The sequence below is a fragment of the Phyllobates terribilis genome, unplaced genomic scaffold (assembly GCF_046119375.1).
Source record: "Phyllobates terribilis strain yellow unplaced genomic scaffold, ASM4611937v1 Scaffold_13__5_contigs__length_258822181, whole genome shotgun sequence".
Lineage (NCBI taxonomy): Eukaryota > Metazoa > Chordata > Amphibia > Anura > Dendrobatidae > Phyllobates > Phyllobates terribilis.
The window spans coordinates 35,671,367-35,693,452 of record NW_027362773.1 but is presented as its reverse complement, the minus strand read 5'-3'; the positions used below and the strand labels follow the sequence as shown (position 1 = coordinate 35,693,452).

The 22,086-nt window shown below is 41.8% G+C and overlaps 1 protein-coding gene across 4 annotated transcripts in view; it reads right to left on the bottom strand.

Moving 5' to 3' along the window:
- Positions 1–22,086, bottom strand: part of LUZP2 (leucine zipper protein 2) — a 1,401,083-nt gene that overhangs the window by 1,311,520 nt on the left and 67,477 nt on the right. The window lies entirely within an intron of this gene.

The window sequence follows — 22,086 nt, the reverse complement described above, 5'->3', positions numbered from 1 at the left end:
ATCAACCCCAACCCTATTAGCCCACTGCCACCGCTACAGGGCAGTGGGAAGAGCGAGGCTAAGTGCCAGAATTGGCGCATCGTATGGATGCGCCATTTCTGGGGCGGCTGACGGCTGGTGTTTCTAGCCTGGGAGGGGGCCAATATTCATGGCACCCTTCCTGGGCTATTACTATCAGCCCCCAGCTGTCTGCCTAGCCTTTGCTAGCTATTAAATTAAGGGGGATCCCACATCATTTTTTGGGGGGTCCCCCATTTTAATAGCTAGTAAAGGCTAGGTATTCAGCTGGGGGCTCATATTAGTAGCCTGGGAAGCTCCGTGGGTATTACCCCCTTCCCAGGCTTCAAACATCTGCCCCAGCCGTCCGCTTAACCTCCGCTAGAGCCTAAAATCACGGGGAACCCCACGCCAATTTTTTTTTTATTACATCCTTTATTTTAACACTAAATGACAAGTACAGTAATCAACACTGTCACTGTACTTCATATATATGTGACTGACATGTTTCTATCTATCTAATCTATGTGTGATTCTCTATTCCTTCTATTCTAAATTGTCGGGTACAGATGCTGAATTGCCGGCCGGCTTTCTTAAAGAGACGGTGCATGAAAACACTATTATATTTTTAAATAAATCCTTTACACTAAATGACAAGTACAGTAACCAACACTGTCACTGTACTTATTATATATGTGATTGGCATGATTATATCTATCTATCTATGTGTGAAGCTCTATTCTTTCTATTCTAAATTGTCGGGTACAGATGCTGAATTGCCGGCCGGCTTTTTTAAAGAGACGGTGCACGAAAACACTATTTTTTTTAATAAATCCTTTACACTAAATGACAAGTACAGTAAGCAACACTGTCACTGTGCTTCTTATATGTGTGACTGACATGTTTCTATCTATCTAATCTATGTGTGATGCTCTATTCCTTCTTGTCTAAATTGTCGGGTACCGGTGTATGCCGCTGCTGAATTGCCGGCTGGCTTTTTTAAAGAGAGCGTCTTCTGAGCAGTTTGTCAGCTTTTGGACACCTTTGAAGGTGTTTTCTATGTGTTTCTATGTGTTTTTGTTTGCCTGCCATTGGTTTTAACGGTGTTCGACGGTGTTCTAAGGTGTTCGACGAACAGTTCGACGAACAGTTCCTCGAACATCCCGGTGTTCGACGAACCGAACCGAACCCGAACACTACGGGGGTGGCTCAACACTAAACAGGACCTTATTTTTCCAGATATAGCAGCTCTCTTGTCCAGCATCTAAGTATGATACTGTTACTCAGCCTCTTTTAAATAAACAGGGCTCAGCTACAATATCACACACAACCCTTGGAAAAGAGTTAAAGGGGTATTCTCATCTCCAAGATGCTATCTCAATATGTGGTAGGTGTAATAATAATAATATTGGCAAATACCTCCAATTAGAAATGTAGTATAGTTTTTCTGATTCGCTATGTCTATTTCCTCGTGTGCAGGCATTGCAGGACCTTGGGTATCCATGGTTACGACCACTAGCAACTGCCTACATGTCACTTTAACAGTGGATACCTAAGGTCTTACAATGGCTGCACATGAGGAAAGAGACATAGTGTATTACACCTAATATATTGGGAGATGAACTTGGGGATGTAAATACCAGGAGTCTATTGGGAAAAATGTAAAAAGAACACAGATTGCCAGCATCTTTACATGCATAGTGGGTCTGTTTTATAACAAATTTGCATCCACTTTGATTGAACTGTTAAATGCAGATTGTCGGCACAAAAAACACCGCAGAGAAAACTCTGTGTTTATAATACGTGAAAATATCTCTTAATGCTGTTTCTGACAAAAATAAAACAGATCTATTTTTTAATGTCGTGGTAACTTCACAGGGGGCAGACGCTGCACATCTTCCCATCTGGATTTGTGGGCAAAAAATCAACAAGATAATACAGTACATTAGCAGCAAAGTGGATGCGAGTTTACTAAATGTCTTCTACAAATTAAAAATAATCAGCAGCAGAAATTGGCCCGTAGTCCGGATATTAAATCTACAACCTGTCAAGTTATACTGCAGATTTTCAGTACAGAATTCACCATTTTCAGTATACAAATTATATAGAGTACAATGCTTTCTCTCTCTATTTCTATAATTAAGCTGTGAATTGTGGTGCCCTAACACAAACTGGATTCAGCACATGTGGCTGCTGCCTTTCAGGCATGTGCTTTTATTCAGGATATGATAGTCTCTCCTGATTAACTGAGCTATACTATGTGATGTAATAGCTTCAAGACATTATAGGGAAGCCCATCCAAGATATTGTGAGTCTTCTCTGGCTGATGCAATCTTCTGCAATGTGTAAATTGGTGGCAGAAATTTTACGCAAATCGTGCAAAGCAAATCGTAAACTGTTTCAGATTGCTGTGTTCACTGAATTCCTAAACATTCAGCAGAAATTCCGTTTGCATCAGATTTATTCACTCATCAGTAATATTGATGGCACAATCTGTAAACCATAGCATTAATTAAAGGGAACCTGTCAGCTCCCATACACCTAATGAACTGCCATCATAACTTAAACAAGTCTAGCCATGTATTAAAACAAAGTCCTTTATGTGCCATAAAAAATGACATAACAATTACCATTACACTCTTATGATATGAGGTCGGCCTAACCTGGGGGGAATCAGCACCCTGCTGGACTAGTCCTACCTCTTTTGTATATATTTCAAGCCTAACTTAAAGGGAAGCGATCATGTAAAATAATGCAATTAACCTGCAGATGTGGGGTTAATCTGCAGGTTAATAGCGTTCTGACACCATGTCACGCCTGCTCTGAGAGCTCCGCTGCCAGGAGGAAATTAACTTTATTCCTTCCGGCAGCATTTTTACTTTCAGTTATTGGGGTGGCTCACCATTAGGGCCGGCTGTCAGTCAGTGTCAGGTGCACGGTTATATTCACTCCTCTCTACACAGTGAGCAGTGTCTGAAGCTATGCCAGAGCCACCCTTGCTGAACACTGCAGTGAGAAATAAAGTTTATTTCTTCCCTGCAGCGGGGCTCTCAGTGCAGGCTCGACACGGTGTTAGAACACTATCAACCTGCCGATTAACTCCATAGTTGCATGTTAATAGCATTATTTTACGTGATAGGTTTCATTTAAAAGTCATTTTTCTTTAGAAGAGATAAAGATTTTTATGGCACATAAAGGACTTTGTTTTAATAGACTTGTTTAAAGTTATGGTGGCGGTTTATTAGGTGTAGGGGAGCTGACAAGTTATCTTTTAAAAAAATCAAAGCTAAAAGAAGTATAAACCAAGATTTTTTTGTATTTCAAGGTTCCCATTGTTGGATTTTAGTAAGGGGAATCTGTCACCCCCTGGGAGATATCAGACCACTAATATGGGCATACAGTTTATAGAAAAGTAAATCTATACATACCTGTATGGCCCCTAGTGGAAGTCTGATTGCAGAGAAAATTGTTTTTATAAACTCTGTCGTGCACAGGCTTGGGGTCTGGGGAACGCCAAGAAATCCCCGCCTATGTGCTTATTATTCCCCAAAATCCCCGCCTATTTGCTTATCTATCATATTGCCACCCTCCCCTGCACGTCACAGGGTCCTGTGACGTGCACTGTTGTCCCTCACTTGCCGGACATGAGCAAAGCGCTGCTCACATAGAGTGCCCTTTGCTTCATCCCGGCCCGTCTCTCTGTGCTCTGAGCCGCAAGTTTCTATTGTGCTGGCACTGGCGAGTCACTGTCACTTCCCGGCACCTGCGCAATAGAAACCTATGGCGCAGAGCGGCGCTTTGCACATGCCCGGCAAAAGAGGGAGCACAGTGCACGTCACAGGGCCCTGTGACGTGCAGGGGAGGGGGATAATATGATAATTAAGCATATAGGTGGGGATTTGGGGGAATAATAAGCACATAGATGGGGATTTCAGAAACCAAACCTGTGCACAACGGAGTTTATAAAACACATTTCTCTGCAATCAGACCTCTACTATGAGCCATACAGGTAAGTATAGATTTACTTTTCTATACCCTGTATGCCCATAGTAGAGGTCTGATAACTCCCAGGGGGTGACAGATTCCCTTTAAGTACTAATGAATTCATGTCTCATAAAAATGTGTAATGAATAAAATATTTTACCACTATCAGAAGTAAACTGCTGTAAGTACATATATAATACTCCTGCATAGCTGGACGTAATACCGGTCTGCCCAGTTTCATATAAATGTAAATAAAGTGACAATCAAGATTCAATGTCATATTACCACTGTGTTCCTGAAGGTAAACATTCACAGTATGTCTAATCCTAAATGATATTTGAAGCTTTTATTATTGCTTTTATAATTATTAATGCTGTTATTTTAAACCGTAGGCCTCTGGTTTCCAAACGCCCCTTTCATACATTGCACAATAGGTAAATTGGTGCATGGCAAAGTTAAGTAGTTTTCATGCTGGCACCAGAAATAGTGGACCAAAGGGAGGTATATAGTAAAGAAAGATCATAGAACACTTGAAAATGTAACATATGATCATTTGCAATTAAAAAAAGAACCGTACTACTGATGACTTGTCAATAGTACAGTGTCCATTTTAGGACATGATCAGATATCAAAATCAAACATCAGAATGATGTCAGTTTGAGGCTAAATACCCTGTCTGAGAACTGATTCTGACAAGTGATTTTGACGAGTGATTTTGATGAGTGATTCTGACAAGTGATTTTGACAAGTGATTTTCATGAGTGATTCTGACAAGTGATTCTGACAAGTGATTTTGACAAATGATTCTGACAAGTGATTCTGACAAGTGATTTTGACAAGTGATTTTGATAAGTGATTTTGACAAGTGACTTTGACAAGTGACTTTTACAACTGTAATAATAAAAAAAATTTGACTAGTGATTTTGATAAGTAATTTTGACAAGTAATTCTGACAAGTGATTCTGACAAGTGATTCTGACAACTGACTTTGACAAGTGACTTTTACAAGTGACTTTTACAACTGTAATAATAATATAAAAAAGTAACTGTTTGATGATGGGACTTGAACCCAAAATTGTGTCCCAAAGCCAGTGCACTAACCACTGAGCTATAAACTCAGTTGTAAAAACTTATGAGTTCTATTTGGTTATATGATTTTTAGTGCAAACTTGTCTAAAACTCATTGGGACTTATGCACAGTCTGCAAGCAAGCCAAATTCAAATGATGTTTGATTTTGATGTGTGAGTCTGATGTGTGACTTTCTTCAAACATCAGAATCAGAATCACAATGACTTTTAGTCACCCTGAGTATTTTCATGGTTGATCCCATAAGAGAAGAAAAGCTGTCAGTTAGTATCACTTGAGTGGATAGCTTAATGGTAAGGCATCAGTCTTTGAAACTACAGTGTTAGAGTTCAAATCCTGATTGGAATAAGATATTTTTTTTATTATTATGGATATTAAGCACACAAACTACAGGGGTGTTTTACTTTTAATATCTGACACTCTGATTGTCATCCTGATGTGTTAAGAGTTTCAGACACGCTGTCTATTTGCATGGTAAATTACATAGCAAAAGTAAATTGGGAGTTTGCAGCCAGTACTTGGGTGGATGGAAATAAAAATTTACAATAAAGACATTTTATCATTAGACCCCTTTAAGAAATTATGCAAATATAAAGTCACTTGGAAATAGATATGTAGTAAATTATTGCCTCCCAATTTACTTTGGCTATGTAATTTACCTTGCAAATAGACAGCGTGTCTGAAACTCTTAACACATCAGGATGACAATCAGAGTGTCAGATATTAAAAGTAAAACACCACTGTAGTTTGTCTGCTAAACAGTCATAATTTAAAAAAAAAATATTCCTATCAGGATTTGAACTCTTAACACTGCAGTTTCAGAGGCTGATGCCTTACCATTGGACGACCCAGTCAAGTGATACAAACTGATAGCTTTTCTTGTCTTATGAGATCAACCATGAAAATACTCAGGGTGACTTAAAGTCATTGTGATTCTGATTCTGATATTTGAAGAAAGTCACACATCAGACTCAAACATCAAAATCAAACATCATTTGAATTTGGCTTGCTTGCAATCTGTGCATAAGTCCCAATGAGTTTTAGACAAATTTGCACTGAAAATCATATAACCAAATAGAACTCCTAGGTTTTTACAACTGAGTTTATATCTCAGTGGTTAGTACACTGGCTTTGGGACACAGAATTTTGGGTTCAAGTCCCATCAGCGAACAGTTACTTTTTTTATTATTATTACAGTTGTAAAAGTCACTTCATTTGTCAGAATCACTTGTCAGAATCACTCGTCAAAATCACTTATCAAAAAATCACTTGTCAAAATCACTTGTCAGAATCATTCTTCAAAATCACTTGTCAGAATCACTCATCAAAATCACTTGTCAGAATCACTTATCAAAATCAGTTCTCAGACAGGGTATTTAGCCTCAAACTGACATCATTCTGATGCTTGATTTTGATATCTGATCATGTCCTAAAATGGACACTGTACAATAGAAAAGGTCACCAGTATGAAAGTAGGTTGGGGTCCGACACCTGGCGCTCCCACCAATCAGCTGAAAACTGTAAGTAATAATTGTCTCCCACTGTCTTTGCTTTAGATAGCAACCAATCACAGAGCAGTTTTCATTTTGTATTCTGCGCGTAATAAATAAAACCATTGCTGTTATTGGTTATTCAGATTTTTTTTAATTATTTTGCTGTGGATATGTTCTTTCATTTTTCATTTTTTGTAGCGCTTCCTCAGGCAGGTTCCAGGCTGAGTCCACAAGAAAAAAAATCACCACGTCCGCATACCCTAAAACTATGCTGGTAAAATGAAAGCTGCATTGTGATTGGTTGCTATGAGCAACAAAGACATTTCTTTTTACACAGTTTACAGCTATCAGAGATCTCTCAGTGCACATCGTTTGCTTTAGTCTGCTGTGTAAACAGGCATTTAAACGACTGCAGACCACTAAGGCCATGTTCACACGTTCAGTATTTGGTCAGTATTTTACCTCAGTATCTGTAAGCCAAAACCAGGAGTGGAATAATCAGATGAAAAGTATAATAGAAACAAGTCACACAACTGGAAACTGCAATGCAACACTAGATACACAGTACACGAAGGGAGCCTTAGGAATACATTTTTATGATTAAACTGTTCTACATATTTTCAAAAGTTTTCAGGTTCAGTTATGAAATGAGCCATTTCTTCATGATTTTCACCTCCTGAATTAAAATCTGACAATGAAAATTTTTAATTAGCTCTTGTTTCTATGATATCAAAGAGTTTCCCTTTTTACTGCTGCATATAATTAATACATAGAGTTTCAGTACTTTGAAACATTATTATTTTTACATATACTGTATAAAGATGCAGAATATTTTGTTGTGCAAATTTTCCGATATTTATTTAGAGGAAACTTAGCAACAATTCAAATAACTAAAATGTCTAAACATTATTGCGAATTATAAACAGTAACAGAAATTACACTACAAAATTTGGTCCTCATCCAGTGACAACTGTTTTTTGCTCGTCTCTTGTACTCTTACAATTGTCCAACAGTAATCTGCAAGCATTGATGGATTCCATGTTCCATTATATCTTTTCTCCATAGCCACAATATCTTGGTGAAATCTCTCACCGTGCTCGTCGCTCACTGCTCCGCAGTTTGGTGGAAAGAGGTCTAGATGCAAATGTAAGAAATGAATCTTTAAGGACATGTTGCAGGCAAGATACTTATATGCTTTGAGGAGATTTTCCACCAACTCTTCATAGTTATCTGCTCTTGAGTTTCCCAAAAATGTAGTTATCACTAATGCCCATGCAGCCTTTTCCTTGCCCTGCAACAAACCCTTATCTTCAAGAAGATTACGAATATGAGGTTCAATAAAGACTCCTTTGTTCATTTTTGCTTCACTCAACCTTGGAAATTTATCAATGAGATACTTGACTGTTCTTCATTTTTATCCATTGCCTTTACAAAGTTTTTCATTAGGCCCATCTTGATATGCAATGGTGGCAACAAAATCTGATGTGGGTCAACGAGTGCTGGATGCAGGACATTTTTACTCCCTGGCTGAAGTGAATATTGGAGAAGCCAGTCTCTTATTGTTGTGATATTCTCTTGCGCGACTATCCTTCTCACACTGAAAGCAGCCGTACTTTGTTTATTCACCCTGGAGACGAAGTAGGAAGGCAATCATCTTTATGTTACCACAGAGGGGCCACAAATGTTTGTCTTATATGTTGGTCTTAATTCTGGCAGCTCAACAGCTGTTTCATGTTATCATAGTTTTCTTTCATGTTGACTGCATAACCAACTGGAGTTAAAGGTACCACATTGCCATTGTGCAGCAAGACGGCTTTTAGCCTTGCTTTGAACAAATCAAAAAGATTCTGGATTATGACTTATCTTCAGAGCTTCCATTAAACTGCTTATGCTGTTGCATACCACAAGATTGCCCTCTATGAAGAAGTGTTGGACAAGATCTTTTTATTGGTTGCAGTACACAGAAATCAGAAAATCACCCACAAGGAGATTCCACTGCTCAGCCTTACTCTCGGACAGATCCAAATCTCTAACAAGATCATTCAGTTCACTTTGTGTTACAAAATGCGGTTCAGTTCAGTTGAGCTTGCTGACAGGAAGTCTGGGTCATGAGAGGAAGATGCTTCATGACACCAAGCACCCTCTTCTTCCTCACTTCACTTCAAATGAAAATGTTTCTGGTGCTTTTGGAGCTGCAGTTCTTTTGTATGTTGTACTGGCGTATTGCAGATGAAATGTTTGAATACTGTAAAGTCCATTTCTTCTTCCTTGAAACGCCTTTCCTAATGAGGAACACCATGCAGAAATAGTAATTGTTAGTGTGATCGGTTGGCTATCTCCAGTTGATTGGGACTGCAAAAGGCATAGATTGCCTTTTCCCATGCAACTACAGGGTAAGATGTGATGGAAATCTATTGCAGCATATGTTTGGAGCTCAACTCTTGTCCTGATCTCCTATTCTGTAGCCAAAATACAGAATACAGGTTGTAGGCCTTCCTTATCATGGTAGTCAAGTTTTACCTTTGTGACGCAAAAAATTTACTTCTCCGCCTATGTAGCAAAAACTATCCACTTTGTTAATGCACGAATAAGCTTATCTGAAAAAAACATATAGAAACTTATCAATATGCTAAGAAAGCGAAGAAATCATAAAATTGTATACCTTACACGGAGAGCATTTATAAAAGTAGGTGATGCATTTGTAATTAGAATTAGGTCATCGGAGCTGAGTTGCCATTTTTTGATTGGTCACCCTAAGATGATAGAATACTGAAGGCTCAATAGACTAAATAGATGATGTAATAGACTAGCTACTAACAATGCAATAATGATGAAGAAATAATAAAGATTAATTTTTTCTATAAGCCTGCATGAAAGGTATCATAAGTAATTACAGCCTACTCTGGATCTTGAAAATTAGAGCCAATCAGCAAATTTAAGCATTATATTCATTTTCAGCACCACAAATTTAGTTAAATTCAACTGTTTTAATCTCTGAACAAATTTGGTTGTAGAACAGTGTAATTTTAAGAAGGTACTTGTTAGAACCCTCCAGTTTGTTTTTTTCATCTTGTGTTTTGCGGTCACGTGACCATCTGCCTTTATATTGCATCTCCACCCTTGTAGCTGTGCTGGACTTCAGTGTTTGACTGTTTCTCTAGCCTGGTGCTTCGGTGCCTTTCTCTGTCAAGTTCACTTGGTCCTCTGGGACCTCTAGTACATTTTTGTCAGTTTGTCTTTTTGTGTTCTGCAACAACTTCTCTGTTTAGGAGGTGTCCCTTTTTTGTCCCAGTCCTTAGTCCTTTTAGGGACCCCTCCCTTAATTCTATAGGTCTTCGTTCAGACTAGCCGAGGACTAAGGCGGGTCTGTTCACTAGGAACAGGCAGCCCGCTACATCGTAGGGATTCAGCTTAGTCTTACTGTAGGGAAAGGTTTCCCCTATCTTTCCTTAGTACATGTTGCAGATCATAACAGTACTGAACCAGATGTAATATAATGAGAATGTAGATAAATAATCATGTATGCACATTTTTAATTTATATTTTCGTATTTAATATTTATATATTTTTTTATTTTATGGTGTCACATTGATATACTCCTTTAAATTGTGGATATAGCATCCTGAAGCATTTACACATCTCCAACCGAGGAAAGATCTGATAATCCTCAATATAATTTTACTTTTAAAATTATAAAATGATACAAACCTGCAGGGAAATGTTCTACACTAACACATCAAGAATAAATAAAGACATGATGAATGACAGATACTATAGTGAATAGTACAAGTTCTGTTGATTATATGTGGGACCTGCCTATTTTACAAGGAACTACCAGACAATTTCCGCCAGCTGATTTGATTGCCCATAAAGCAATGAAGTGGACTTCAGCTTATAAAACAGTGATTACATTTATAGATAGCATGTTTCCAGAGCCTCGGAAATATAGAGGTATATTTCTCTGTGCACAGTCATTATAATACAAAAAAATCCAGTGAAATACTGTCATCGTTTTGAAGGGATAATGTTAATTTAGTATTTATTAGTGTATCATTTAAGGACTATGATAAGTATGATTAAATGGGTGTTTTTACAAGGGTATTTCAATCACAGACATCTGTTATATTCCTTACCTAGGACCCACACTCATGCCAAGAACGGGAGTTCTACACCTGGTCTCGACCTACGACGTGACGACCAAACACATCCAGGTGGAGTTTAAATGTGTGTGACTCTCTTCACTTCTAATAAAGTAACACAAATAGCTCAGCACTCTATTATGGGATATTGTTGCCAGAAGACAAACCAATAAGTGCTTCCCATTCTGATAGACGCAGTTCGCCTAAGTATTACAAGTAGTACCAGGAATAAACCATTGCATGTGGCAGATGCAGGGTAATTGTGGATGATAACAGGTGATCAATGAAGGTTTCTAGAGCTGGACATGAGATGCATTGGACCATAGACCATTGTAATTGGAAGTTGAAAAAATAAGTATTTTTCAATTCTAATGTTAATATTTGGCCAGACTGCTCAGCAAAGCCAAAGATCCATCCACTCGGCCGGACAAATGGTCACATGAAAATCGAGTTGCAATTTGGCATTGCAGTGGCTGGGGTCTCGCTTCATACAGTCAATGGCACCATCTGGCCATACTCTTAATAGGAGTAACAATCTCACAAATAGCATTTATATCTGTAATTCAAGCCAGCTTCATAAATCCATATTTCATGATCTATATATATATACACCATGTGACATTTGTGTTGGTACCTGGCCTTCCTGTCTGTTTCTGTCGTCAGGTGGTGACGCTCTTGTTGCGGACGACGCTAGGTGACAACTCTAGTTCAGTGTGCTCTGGTACTTATAGTTCTGTCCTTACTTTGAGAGATCAGGAGTTAACTTTTCAGTGTTTGCTTCATTCTCTGTGGTCTTGATGGGGCTACAGGCTATTTAAGCTCCTGAAAGCCTGCTGTTCACTGCTAGTTATAATTTGACTTGATCCTAGAGAACTTCTCAGTATCATGCTTTGACTCCCTGTTGACATTTCTGATTCTAATTGTGGCTCATTTTTTGACTACTCTCCTGCCTTGTGATTTTGTTCCCCTACTGACCTGGTTCTAACCCAGATACCAGACTATTCTACTTGCCAGCTTGCACCACTGAATGGCAGCTAGCTCAGTGGCCCCAGCCTAGGGGGCTCAGTTAACTCTAAATCCCTGTATCGGGGTTTAAGTGTGAGGGCCAGGGCAACCCCTTAGCTCTTGAAAACAGAGCAGCTAGTGCCAAGTTTGTTCATGGTAGCCCTCTTTAGTGAAACCAAAGTGACCATGAGCAATAGTTCCATTATGACCACAAATTCGTGACTGACCACATTATACTATGTATGAACATATGATTTCTATGGCAGCAATATGTGACCTCTTAAGGGGAAGATTACTTAGATATTAATGATTACGTAGAGAATATTTGGTGGTGTTATATGGTATGTAAATGGCATCATTTTTGGCACTACATGGCCATACAGGGTGGAAGTTACTGGCACAACTGAGCAAAAATGACACAATTTCTTTAAAACCACTCCCTGGAGAAAAAGTGCACCCAAATTTAAGAAATTGATGTTTCATTTATGCTAAGTCATTAGATACAGTGACATATTAAATATAGCTGGAGCAGTGTTTCACCATAGAAAAGTACAGTAGAATAGAGATGTAAATTCAGCTTTTCTAAATTATGACCAGAAGGCCACAATATGCATGCTTTCAGACAAACCTTGTCTCATAAATAGCCTAAATTAACTATACAAAAAAATCATATCATCTATTATTTAAACACAGATTTAATCTGCTTTACGGTGTACTTTGCCATCCTGATGATACTAGCACCATTGGAGTTTAACAAATGCTTATGGTTTCTGGTGTTTATCATGTAGGTTTAGTTCTGAGACAGCAACAAAGAAAAAAGAAATGTCTCTTGGCACATCTATACATTAACAGCTATGAAACCTAAATTAAAGTAAGCAGAGATAAAAAAAGAACTGTGATTCCCACAAAAAGTATTGGTTGATCCAATGAAAATAAATGTGTTCAAATTATTTTTAAAAAGTTGGGACCATTAAAGGGATCCTGTAGCTTAATGGGAAAAAACTGAATATGTAGAGGATTTAAAGGAGTTGGCCCCGATTCATCAAGACTATTGTTCACGCCGGTCTTGAAGAGCGGACGTGGTGAAGTCAGAGGCGCCACATGTGGCATGCACAGGCGTAAACACTGCTGCCCTTTTTTGCTGGTTTTTCTTGAATTTTTGGGGGAATTTTAATTCTTCTTAATGTGGTTTTTGCTGTGAGTGTTTAGAATAGGACTCGTAAGCATGAGGACCCTTGACGCGGGTTACGAGCTTAGCTTATGTATTTTGGCCAAAATATCAACTAATACCTCATATATTATATATATGTAATTTTGAACATTTTATTGCAGGGTGCACACAGGCCCATTAGTGCGGGCATTGTAAACTAGGGTGTCTGTTCCCAGGGGGTGCACTTGGATAGTACCGGGCAGCCGGCCTAGTCGAATAGTATGGGCGTAACTAATAGGCTGTAAGCCGGATACTGTGCACTACCCTGTGTGAACAGCACCCTATACAAGCCTATTTTTGTGCAATTCTAATACTAGACAGTTACCCCCTCCATGAAATGGTAGGCTGTGAGTGATTGTTTCATCAGTATTTTGCACCTGTGTATCCGCCTTCTTTATGTCGGTCTATTGCATCCTGATAGTGCATTTGGCTTTGAAGATCTGGGCAGGTAAACACTGCTGCCCTTTTTTGCTGGTTTTTCTTCAGTAGGTACTTACTGACCTTGGACGCATGGATACGTCCAGGCAATTTTGCGTACACAGAGGCTGTGAGCGCGCGATTGCGGCGGGTGTCAGCTGATTCTGACAGCGGGCACCAGGCACTCAGTGCCAGGAGTGGTGCCGCACCGCTCCCAGCACTTTGACCCCCTAAATGCAGCGATCAAAATTGATTGCAGCATTTAGAGATCCAGTCAGAGGGAGGAGATCCAGTCAGAGGGAGGAAACCCCTCTGCCTTGGATCGGCCCCGCTGCGATGGGGGGGCGATCATTGCTATGGTGACCAGATGTCGTTATCATCTATCAAGTTTGCCTGTCAGTGCAGCGCTGACAGTTTGTAGAGTATAGGAATGCTCCTGCATTCCTTTTCTATACAATCGATCAGCCCTCAAATAGTGAAAGACACATAGTGGGACAAAGTTAAAGAGTAAGAATAAGTAAAAAAAAAGTGAACAAAAATTGTAAAAATATAAAAAATAAAATTAAAAAATAATTTAAAAAAAAATCAAATCATATTGTACCCATAAATAAATATTTTTCTGAAAGAAAAATATAAACAAAAAAAGTACACATATTTGGTATTGACTTGTCTGGAACTACCCGACCTATTAAACTGTCCCACTAGTTAACCCCTTTAGTGAACAGTGTAAAAGAGAAAAAAATAAATCAAGGCAAAAAACAATGCTTTATCATCATACTGCAGAAGAAAAAGTGGAAAAAAACGTGATTGAAATGATGAATGTAAATAAAAATGGTACTGCTAAAAACATCATCTTGTCCTGCAAAAAACAAGCTGCCATACAGCTCCATCAGCTGAAAAATAAAAAAGTTATAGCTCTCAGAATACAGCAATGTAAAAATAAATATTTTTTCTCTAAAATAGTTTTATTGTGTAAAAGAGCAAAAACATAAAAAAAAGATATAAATGTGGTAAACAATGTGCTGTAAACATACCGGCCCAAAGAATAAAGCTGCTTTATCAATTTTACCACACGGGGAACGACATAAAAAAAACAGTTCCTTAATTGCTGTATTTTGTTCATTCTGCCTCCCAAAAATAGAAAGTGTTCCAAAAATATAATGTGCCTGAAATTAGTACCAATAAAAACATCAACTCGTCACATAAAAAACAAGCCCTTAAATGACGCTGTGGGCTAAAATATGGAAAAATTATAGCTCTCAAAATATGGCGATGCATTTTTGCAATGAAAAGCTTCTTTTAGAGTGTGACAGCAGCTAAACAGAAAAACTCAATATAAATCTGGTATCGCTGTAATCGCACTGACCCAAAGAATAAAGCCGCTATATCACTTATACTGCTTGAGGAACGGCATAAAAAAATAGTAAAACCAATTCTTCACTTGCTGTTGATTTGTTCATTCTGCCTCCCAAAGATCGCAGTATGGCTCAGCGCACATTTATCCTGCACCCTATGCTGAGTGATTATACCGGGGTTTCCGTGTAAATCTCTAAAATGCGTGATTCAGGCGAAACCCCGGTACAAGATTTCCTATAATGAGGCACATGGAGGCACTGTAGACGATGTCTGGGCTATGATCCGGTGGTGTCCGTCTTTTTAGCCGTGCATAAAAAAGCTGCTGGCCACCATTTTGAGCACCTCTGAAAAAAAATGACACCGCTGAACAGGTGCCAGACAGAGTCCAGAGTAACTCTGCTGCCTCATTATAGTGAATAGATCCCTCAGGGGTTTCATCTGAATCACGTCATTTGGAGATTTCGATGGAAACCCTGATATCAATGCTCAGTGTAGAACGCAGGATATGGGATGTGATTTCAAATGTTATGAAAAATGTCCTAACAAAAGCTTCAAATCAATCCACAAAAAAGCCCCCACCCAGGTCCATCATCTGTCCATGGAAATATAAGGGGCTTCCAATTCCACATTACTGGTAGCAAAAAGGCTCTGAAAAAGCAAAATGGCTCCTCGTACCCCAAAAGAAATCCAGCGAATTCTGCACTCCCAAATCCAAATGCCGCCCCTCTCTTCTGAGTCTCAGTGTGCTTAAACCACATTTAGCATCCACGTGTTTGGCATTTCTGTAGCGATGAGAGCCTGACTAATTTATTTATTTATTTATTTTACTCACTTATATAGTGCCTTTAATTCCACAGTGCTTTACAGACATTATGGGCACTGTCCCCATTGGGGCTCACAATCTAAATTTCCTATCAATATATGTCACGGGTGTGTCGCCACGAAGATCGTCACGAGTACACAGCCTGACTTCTCGCAGCTGACTTGTTGGTGCTTTGTGTTTTTCGGCAGTGAGGGAGTTAATTCTCTCTCTCTCTGTGCTAGACGAGGTCCAGCCTCGCCCAGCTGCAATCAATACTGCTGTAGTGAGACTCCTTCAAATGCCTGCTGGTCTGTTTGGGAAGTGTCGGTGAAAGCATTTCATTCAGACTAACAGAGCGGATCGTGGTGTTTGGAGTTTCTGAGATAAGTGTATTTGGAGTGTTTTTTCCCTTCCTCGCTTTATCATTTATCTCCTTTCCCGTTGGTGTTCCCTCTGTTGTAGTTGTGTAGTTGTTGTATGCAAGGTGGTTTTGGTTTTTCCCTTGTACTGTCTCGTTCGTCTAAGTACTGTGTGTGGGCATATTATTACTTGTCCCCTTTTGTTGTGATCGGGGTCCTTCTCAGGACTAGATTACTTAGGTGCAGGGATCCTCAGGAGGTAGGGGTTACGCTGGCGGCCTGGACCTCTGTACCTTTAACAGTACCTCCAGGTTGAGGGACTAGTCAGGGCCCCAGCTTAGGGTCAGCTTAGGCCCCCTACCTCCAGTATACAGAGACAGCGTGACATTTTCACCGACCCACTTAGTTTTTCTCCAGCTACCATGGATCCAGTAGCCGGTCTAGCTCGGCAGTTGCAGAGTTTGTCCATGGAGCTGGCGGACGTTAGGTCCAAGGTTTTGCATCCTCAGGAGCAAGCCGGACCAGAACCTAAAGTAGCTCTCCCTGACAGGTTCACTGGGGGCGGGACAAGTTTTTTGTTTTCCGGGAGGCATGCAAGTTGTACTTTCGGCTGCGGCCTCGGTCATCGGGGAGTGAAGAACAAAGGGTGGGAATTGTCATCTCGCTCCTACAAGGGGACCCACAATCTTGGGCGTTCTCTCTTCCCCCGGGCTCCCCGCTCTCCAGTCAGTGGATAGGTTTTTCGCTGCTCTGGGACTCGTATATGATGACCCAGATCGGATCTCCCTTGCTGAGTCTAAGTTACGTAGGATCCAGCAGGGAGATCGTCCGGCGGAGGAATTCTGTTCGGAGTTCCGTAGGTGGGCCACGGACACCCAGTGGAATGACCCGGCTCTTAGGAGCCAGTTTTGTCATGGTTTATCCGACAAATTACAGGATGTGTTGGCACAGTATGACTCTCCCGCGTCACTGGAAGCCGCTATGGCCCTTGCTATTCGCGTTGACAGACGGCTTCGGGAGAGGTGCGGGATAACTCTACCCCCTGTGATGACTCCACCTCCTACAAGGTCCCCTCATATGGTGGTTCCCCTGGTCAGTCCAGAGGAGCCTATGCAATTAGGAGGGACATCATTTCGGGGGAGGGGACCGGTGGTGCGCCATAAGACAGGAAGGTGTTTCTTCTGCGGGAGAAAGGGACATTTTATTGGGGGGTGTCCATCCCGTCCCTTCCAGAGTGAAGAGTCGTCGGAAAACTGTTGATCCCAGGTTGTGTGGTGGACGGCAATCTGGGAGTAGGTATTTCGTCCCTAGGTTCGTCTCAGTTTCTCGTACCAGCGGAGGTGGTGGTGGGTACGAGAACTGAGAGGATATCTGTTCTTCTGGATAGTGGGGCCGGGGCTAATCTGGTTGATGCTCGGTTTGCCCGGGTTCAAGGTATGCGATTGAGTGAGTTGGCTAAACCCATCCCCATATTCTCGATCGATGCCAGGCCTCTCGGTCAGGGAAGTTTTTTGCAAGCTGTGCATGACGTAAAACTTCAAGTGGGGGCGATACATAAAGAACTGTTGTCTTGCTACGTGTTGGAGGGTCTTCCCACTCCTATAGTGTTGGGCCTTCCTTGGTTAGCTAAGCATAACCCGGTTATTAATTGGCAAACCAGAGAGATAAGCCAATGGAGTAAATTCTGTAATAAAAACTGCATGAGCACGGTCATCGGTGCGGTTACTCCTTGGGTCTTACCTCCATTTCTGGCGGACTTTGAGGATGTATTCTCGGAGAAAGGGTGTCAGGAACTACCTCCTCATCGCGAGTATGACTGTTCTGTAAAACTGCTCCCTGAGGCCAAGTTACCTAAAGCTAGGTTGTATAACCTTTCTGGTCCTGAGAGGCAGGCCATGAAGGATTATATTTCAGAAAGTCTGGCTAAGGGGCATATTAGACCTTCATCTTCACCGGTGGCTGCTGGGTTCTTCTTTGTTAAGAAGAAAGATGGAGGCCTACGCCCTTGCCTGGATTTCCGTGAACTTAATCGGATTACGGTCCGAGATCCGTATCCGCTCCCACTTATTCCCGATCTCTTTAATCAGATCGTGGGTGCCAAATGGTTCTCTAAGTTGGATCTCAGGGGGCGTACAATCTGATTAGGATGAAGGAGGGGGATGAGTGGAAGACGGCATTTAACACTCCGGAGGGGCATTATGAGAACCTTGTCATGCCATTCGGTCTGACTAATGCCCCGGCGGTGTTCCAACACTTTGTTAATGACATTTTTCGCCGCCTGGTGGGACAGTTTGTTGTCATATATCTGGATGATATCTTAATTTACTCGCCGGATCTGGTGTCTCATCAGGAGCACGTTAGGCAGGTGTTACAGATCTTGCGGGATAATAAACTGTATGCCAAATGGGAAAAGTGTGTGTTCGCCGTACAGGAACTCCAGTTTTTAGGCTTCCTGGTTTCAGCGTCCGGTTTTCGTATGGACCCTGGGAAAGTGCGGGCAGTTCTTGAGTGGGATCGGCCAGAGAATCTTAAGGCACTACAACGTTTCCTGGGGTTTGCTAATTATTACCGGAAGTTCATTCGTAATTTCTCGTCCATGGTTAAGCCTCTCACAGACATGACTAAAAAGGGGACGGATTTTTCTAGGTGGTCTGACAAGGCTTGTCAAGCATTCTCCTCCTTGAAAAAATGTTTTGCCTCGGCACCCATACTCATTCAACCTGATGCGTCACAGCCATTCATTGTAGAGGTAGACGCTTCCGAGGTAGGAGTGGGAGCAGTATTGTCACAGGGTTCGTCCCCTGGTAAGTGGCATCCGTGCGCCTTTTTCTCTAAAAAATTGTCGTCCGCTGAGAGGAATTACGATGTCGGCAATAGGGAACTCTTGGCCATTAAGTTAGCTTTTGAGGAGTGGCGCCATTTTTTGGAGGGGGCAGTCCATCCGGTCACCGTCATCACCGATCACAAGAACCTGCTATATCTGGAGTCCGCGAAACGTCTGAATCCCAGACAAGCTAGGTGGTCATTGTTTTTTACCAGGTTTAATTTTGTCGTTACATATCGTCCTGGGTCAAAAAATGTAAAGGCGGATGCCTTATCTCGTAGTTTCCCTGGGGCCGGGAATACGGACGACCCGATTCCTATCCTTCAGGAGGGGGTGGTGGTTTCGGCAGTATGCTCTGAGCTGGAGGAGGAGGTATTGGAGGCTCAGGGGGACGCCCCTGTTGGACCTCCGGGGAGACTGTTTGTTCCAGATCAGTTGCGACAAAAGGTGATCGAGGCACACCATAACTCAGTTTTTGCAGGACACCCGGGGAGTAAAGCAACTGTGGATCTCCTCTCGCGTCGGTTTTGGTGGCCTAACTTACATAAGGAGGTGGTAACTTTTGTCGCGTCCTGTGGGGTTTGTGCGCGCTCTAAGACCTCACATACCCGTCCGTCTGGGGCCCTCTTACCTTTGAAGATCCCGGAGCGTCCTTGGACTCATCTGTCTATGGACTTTATTACGGACCTCCCTCCGTCTTCGGGTAAAACGGTCATACTCGTTGTAGTGGACAGGTTCAGCAAGATGGCACATTTTATCACTCTTCCGGCTCTCCCTAATGCTAAAACTCTTGCGCAGGTGTTCATTGGGGAGATTGTGAGGCTTCACGGGGTACCCTCCGAGGTGGTGTCTGATCGGGGGTCTCAGTTTGTGTCCAAGTTCTGGAAGGCGTTTTGTGCACGGCGGGGGATGCATTTGTCATTCTCATCGGCTTTTCATCCTCAGACCAATGGTCAGACGGAACGTATGAACCAGAGCTTGGAGACATATCTCCGGTGTTTTGTGTCAGAGAACCAGGAGGACTGGGCTTCTTTCTTACCTCTGGCAGAGTTTGCTCTTAATAATAGGCGGAGCGAGTCCACTGGTAAGTCCCCGTTTTTTGGGGCATATGGTTTTCACCCCCAGTTTTGTACTTTCAGTAGGGGGGGCTCTTCGGGGGTTCCGGAGGAGGAACGATTTTCCTCATCACTCGCTTCAGTATGGAGAGGGGTGCTGAAGAATCTGAATACTATGGGGAACCGATACAAACGTATGGCTGATAGGAGGAGAGTGTCTGGTCCGGACCTAAGTGTGAACGATCGGGTATGGTTGTCTACCAGGAATATTAAACTTAAGGTTCCCTCCTGGAAACTGGGTCCCAGGTTCATCGGGCCGTACAGAATCAGTTCTATTATTAATCCGGTGGCATTCCGTCTTGACCTCCCCCCTACGTTTAAAATTCACAACGTGTTCCACAGATCGTTGCTTAAGAGGTATGTGGCGCCGGTGGTACCGTCACCTTTACCTCCCCCTCCAGTGGTGGTCAACGGTAACTTGGAGTTCCAGGTATCGAGGGTCATCGATTCACGCTTTAATCGCCGGTCCCTTCAGTACCTGGTTCATTGGAAAGGGTATGGTCCTGAGGAGAGGATGTGGGTTCCTGCGTCGGACATTAACGCAGACCGATTAGTTCGGGCCTTCCACACGACTCACCCGGATAAACCTGGCCCTGAGGGTCCAGAGGCCCCTCGTAGAAGGGGGGGTACTGTCACGGGTGTGTCGCCACGAAGATCGTCACGAGTACACAGCCTGACTTCTCGCAGCTGACTTGTTGGTGCTTTGTGTTTTTCGGCAGTGAGGGAGTTAATTCTCTCTCTCTCTGTGCTAGACGAGGTCCAGCCTCGCCCAGCTGCAATCAATACTGCTGTAGTGAGACTCCTTCAAATGCCTGCTGGTCTGTTTGGGAAGTGTCGGTGAAAGCATTTCATTCAGACTAACAGAGCGGATCGTGGTGTTTGGAGTTTCTGAGATAAGTGTATTTGGAGTGTTTTTTCCCTTCCTCGCTTTATCATTTATCTCCTTTCCCGTTGGTGTTCCCTCTGTTGTAGTTGTGTAGTTGTTGTATGCAAGGTGGTTTTGGTTTTTCCCTTGTACTGTCTCGTTCGTCTAAGTACTGTGTGTGGGCATATTATTACTTGTCCCCTTTTGTTGTGATCGGGGTCCTTCTCAGGACTAGATTACTTAGGTGCAGGGATCCTCAGGAGGTAGGGGTTACGCTGGCGGCCTGGACCTCTGTACCTTTAACAGTACCTCCAGGTTGAGGGACTAGTCAGGGCCCCAGCTTAGGGTCAGCTTAGGCCCCCTACCTCCAGTATACAGAGACAGCGTGACAATATATCTTTGGAGTGTGGGAGGAAACCGGAGAACACGGAAAAAACCCACTCAAACACGGGGAGAACATACAAACTCCTTGCAGTCTTTACCAGTGCATTTCTCCAGAAGCATGAGCTGGGCATAACATACTGGTAACTACAATGTACTGGTCACTACAACATACTGATCATTACAACGGCAGGTTGCAATATTCACTCAGCAATATCCAAATTTTGGTGCCATTTTTGCCCATTTCTCAGTGTAATAATGGAAAATCTGGAGTTAAAACAAAAATTTGGTGCTAAAAATGTAATTATTTTTTTCTTCTCTGCCCAATGGTATACAATTCTGTGGTACACCTTGGTGTCAAAGTGATCTCTGCACCCATAGATGAATTCATTGAGAGGTGTAGTTTGTAAAATGGGGTCTCTTATGGGGGGTTCTGCTGTTCTGGCACCTCAGGGGCCCAGCCAAAGTGAAATGGCCTCGTCAAAAAGTCCATCAAAAACTGAACTCCAATAAGGTGCTCCTTCTCTTCTGAGCTTGGCACTGTGCCTCAAAAGTAGTTTTCAACCACATATGTGGTATCGGCATACTCGGGAGAAATTGCACAACAAATTTTGGGGTTTATTTTCTCCTGCTATCCTCTTGTAAATGAAAAAAATATGGACTGACACAACTTTTTGGTGGGAAAAATATATTTTTTTCTTTTTCACAGATTAACGTTGTAAAATTCTATGAATCACCTGTGGGTCCAAGGTGCTCACCACATGTTTAGATAAATTCCTTGAGTGGTCTAGTTACAAAAATAAGGGTTGCTTGTGAGGGTTTTCCACTGTTTTGAAACAACAAGGGCTCTCCAAACACGACATCACATCCCCAGACAATTCCATCAAAGTCTGCGTTTCAAAACGTCACTCTTTCCCTTCTGAGCCTTGCCGTGCACCCATAACAGTAGTTTTACCCTACATATGGGGTATCTGCATATTCTGGAGAAATTGCAAAACAAATTTTGGGGTCTATTTTCTCCTGTTATTCTTGTAAAAATAAAAATTTGGGGC